Consider the following 4,486-nt stretch of genomic DNA (forward strand, 5'->3'; position numbering starts at 1 on the left):
AGAGAAACAACTTACCAGTCCATTTATCCAAGATCATTTGTGGACATTCTAAGTAACCTGACATTCACAACAAGCTCTGCTATCAGGAAGCAGTGATGTAGCACAGAGCAAGGAGAGAGTGGGGGTATAAGTGACATACCCACATGAGGGCAATTTACAGCGCCAAAACCCTCCCCCTGGCTCTGATTGGTTATTTCTAACTAGCACTGGGAAGAGGAAGAACGTGATTCTTTTCACAGATCATCTGTTTCATACCATTTCATGCCATGTCACAGCTTTATCAAATGTGTAAGAAACTTTCTTTTCAATAAAAGTTACTGCTACAATAATTAGACACAACAGGACCCTGTAAATATTTGCCATATCTTTAAATTTAGGCAAATATTCTGGTTCTGATCAGACTTATTTTCACAAGGATCTTTTATAAATTAAATAAGTAATCTTTGTGGAGATCCTGTTGGGATTTTTCAGCAGGACTTGGCATCTGTCCCTACTACTAAGCTACCAAAGCTGTTTTTAAGACCTTGGCGTTCCAATGTTTGAGCAGTAAATTTGCCTGACCTGAAGTCCATGGAGAATCTATGGAGTATTGTCAGGAGGAAGATGAGTGACACTAAAACCAACGATGCAGATGCACTGAAGGCTGCTATCTAAACCTCTACCGAGGTTTTGATTACACCTCTGTAGAATTTCAGGCTGATCAACAGCATTCATGCAAAATACAATTTTTAATGATTGTATGTAAATTTACATTTACATTTCTGAGACACTGAATTAGTTTTCATTATATGAAAGGTATAATCATAACGATGACTAGAAATGAAGGGTGGAATAGTCTACTCCAACTTGTGTAATGAATACACAAATATGACTTTCACTTTCTGAAATGATGGACACACAATATTGTTCTCTTTAAGGATATGCAAATTTTCTTGACAAGTACCTGTATTTCATTGCATCAGTTTTATTTAGCCTGTTAAGATACCAGCAGGGACAGCACTGAATATATTTTTGTTAATCCAGTTGTCAAAAGGACTAGTTTAAGCCTTAAACCAGTCATAGTCTTACAAACTAGGTAGTCAACTTCAAATCTTGTCATCTTTAAAGCTGGTCAAAAAATAACTGTCATATTCTAACTCCAATTCAAAGAGTGGAGGAAAAATGTAAGCTTTCTTATTCTCAAATCAGTCTGAAAAAATAAATAAGGTAGCAATTCAGTAAGAATAAAAATAATTTCTTACGCTCCATTTCCCACGCTTATATTTAGGACGTGCTTCAGGTATAAACATTATATCAAACATGTGGGAAAATGGTCCATGTCCTAGAAACAGAGGAGAAGAGTGAAAGAGTTTAAATTCTGACTCAGAATTAGTATCAAATATCTGAAATTGATCTCTTTCATTCTGGAAATCAGTGATCTACATGTCCATTTTTATCCTACAAAGAATATGTTTAAAGCTCAGTTTTGGTTTTGATCAAGTGAAGTTTCTACTTGTACACAGATTCAGCAGCAAATAATTCCCATGAGAAAAACCTGCAAATTATTTTATAGATGATTTTTTTTGCAAAGTCAAAAGACTTAATCCCCTCACTGTTGAAAAATGGCCATGTATTTTATTTTCTGCCGATTTGAAGGGCAGAACTTCGACTCGGCGGGAAGTTTAATGTTTTAGATTGTTTATTCAACGTTGCATGACTGTGTTTTTGTAAAGCACTTTGAAATGCCTTGCTGCTGAAATGTGCTATACAAATAAAATTTGATTGATTGATTTTCAAACATGAATGCAGATTTTATCCAAATTATTCATTTATTATCTATACTGGTTTCAAAATAGATGCCAGAAGTAGAATACTGCATCTACCAGACCCTATAATGCAAAATGACAATAGTCAAAAGGAGGAATAAAAATGGATTCATTTCATGGGAAAATGTATCAATTTTTGTCTGTACCTCATTAAAGGCAACTTTGTAATGCTTAGCTAAAGCAGTGAAAATACATCTGTTGCTAGTTTCTCAGTGTATTGTGAAACTGTCTTTTTGGGGAACACCTCACCCAGGTCATGGCAAAGTCCAGCAATCTGCACACAAAGGACGTCCCTCTTATCAATTCCARGATTTRGCTGMTTCCCTTTGAGAGRCTGAAGAAGTTCTCCAGCCAAGTGCGCCACCCTGTACCAGAACAGCAACAACAAAAAGATCTCGTACAAGATAAATTAAAAAATGAACTGATGTGAACTTTCAACAGATAACTAATGTTRGCTCTAAACTACCACAGTRATTAGACATTTATAAAGTTATTTTGARAAGCACWGATATATTTTTGTAAGACATTGTGTAAATATTTCTCTCTTAAAGGCTTTAAGTTAAAGCCAYTACCTTAASTTAATTAACAGCAATTATGTGCAATAAATACAGACATTTACCCAATGCTGTGTTCAAAGCGGTTGTGGGACGCTCCAGGATAAACGTAATATGCTCCGCCAAGCTGCTTGATGTTTCGAAGTCGCTGAAACTGAGGCGTGTCGATGATCTTGACAAGGACTGGGTGCAGCTCGATATTGCCATGGATGGGATCATTGAACACCTAAAAACCAGGTAAAGAATCACATCAATGTCACTAATTTAAGAAAAGGACCAAAATAATTAATATCTGTGTGAAACCAACAGGACACAAACTTGATAACTTTGTCCAAAAAACCCAACTAATGAGAAATGAGATTAATGAGAAATCTTATTTACTCTTCAATAACTCTTAAAAGCACAGAATGTGACAAAGTAGAGTGAAAAGTTATTTTCACCACTTTTGTTGCATAGGAGTTGTGAACACAGAGAGTTATATCTCCCTCTAGTGGACACTAAAGACCCAGGGGCCAAATCCGGCTGGTCACAAGTTTGCACACAGCTGACAATAAATGTTGTGTGCTCAACTACTATTTTATTAATCAAATTAAATCACTTTTTATGCTGTACACTGCCAAACTACATCAGTGTGAAAATATGTTAAATTTAATATTAAGTACTGAGATATTTCTTAATATTTTAACAGTTTATTATTAGGTAATTTCATCAAAGCATTCTTCCACAACTGGCCCTTTGAGGACATTTGTGATTATGATGTGGCAAAAAATTTAAAATGAGTTTTTTACACCTGCTCCAGTTGAAACAGTTTTACCTTAGTTTCTCCTGCCATTGTTTCAGAGGTTTGGCAGGGTCAACGGATGGTCACCAAAACTCTTGAAATGAAGGATGAGATGACTGATGACACGATGCTGTAAAGAAGGAAAATATTAAAACAAAGACACACATTCTAGAGTGAAACAGGTAACATAGCATTTATTAATATCCTTTCTTTGGACATGACCACTTTTAAAGCAAATGCCAAACACAATTAATTTGTTTAGTTTTTTTTCTGTTACTCAATGCAATATTACCAGCGCAGCAAGGAAACTTCAGAGTCACCTCAGGATCTTCAGAATCAAAGTGCCAACCTGATTCTATTGCAGTAGCAATTTATATTGACAGCTAGAGTGTATCCTCCTCCAGGGCGGGGTTATGTTCTGATGCCAAAGAGGAAGACATACAAAAGCACTGCCTCCAAATTGCCCTTCGGAGACAATTGACGCGTATCCGAGTCTTTTTTACATGTCTGATTTGGCGCCTCGTAGCAGCAAGACTCCGCCTCCCCCAGTCTCACTTTCTACTGGTGTTTAAAGTGCACGTTAAACTACACAACAGTTTTTTAAATTGTGTTAATAGGCCAAGTAAAACCGGAGTTATGCTTAAATATGTAAACCATATTTGTTTCAATTAGCGAAATCGTAAAACCCGCTCCGTTCCACAGTGAGACGGAGCTCTCTCAACACAAAGAATACAATATAACAGATCCCCTCACTCGAGCTCACGTATTCAACTGATAAGAGTTGACATTTTGTTGCAGATAAACGAAGGACAGTGACGCAAGTAACGGCGCGAAAAAAGTAAAAAAAAAAAAAAAAAAAAAGTAACGCGGGAACGGAGAACAGAAAAAAGAGAGGCACGTCAACAGATAGTTGTGATATCAGACGATCAGTAAAATCTACCTCGTAATTTGTATTTCGGACATTGTATTTTGTTTTTTCTGTAAAGAATGATGAGAAGAATGAATGTGGGGCAGGCAGCAAAGCTCTTTTTTGAGCTCTAAGATGAGGGAGACTCGCAGTCTGAGTCTGGAGCAGAGAGCGAGGATTCTGGTGACAATGTAGCGATTCAGTCATTCATATCGGGAAGAGAGAGAGAACATGGGTATCAGGAAGAAGATGAGGTAGGGACAAACGTAGGGACAAACGTAGGGACAAACATAGGGACAAACATAGGGACAAACATAGGGACAAACGTATGGACAAACATAGGGACAAACATAGGGACAAACGTAGGGACAAACGTAGGGACAAACATAGGGACAAACGTAGGGACAAACATAGGGACAAACAGGGACAAACATAGGGA

At 37.0% G+C, this 4,486-nt stretch overlaps 1 long non-coding RNA gene across 1 annotated transcript; it reads right to left on the bottom strand.

The window, feature by feature from the left end:
• Positions 1-2,140: 2,140 nt before the first annotated feature.
• On the bottom strand, positions 2,141-3,474 carry LOC108166451 (uncharacterized). Its single transcript, XR_001776816.1, has 4 exons — positions 3,433-3,474; positions 3,174-3,270; positions 2,425-2,585; positions 2,141-2,170 (listed from the first exon to the last, which is right to left on the bottom strand). It is a non-coding gene; the product is annotated as an uncharacterized LOC108166451 (long non-coding RNA).
• Between the last annotated feature and the right edge of the window lie 1,012 nt (positions 3,475-4,486).

Source organism: Poecilia reticulata, linkage group LG7 (assembly GCF_000633615.1).
Source record: "Poecilia reticulata strain Guanapo linkage group LG7, Guppy_female_1.0+MT, whole genome shotgun sequence".
Classification (NCBI taxonomy): domain Eukaryota; kingdom Metazoa; phylum Chordata; class Actinopteri; order Cyprinodontiformes; family Poeciliidae; genus Poecilia; species Poecilia reticulata.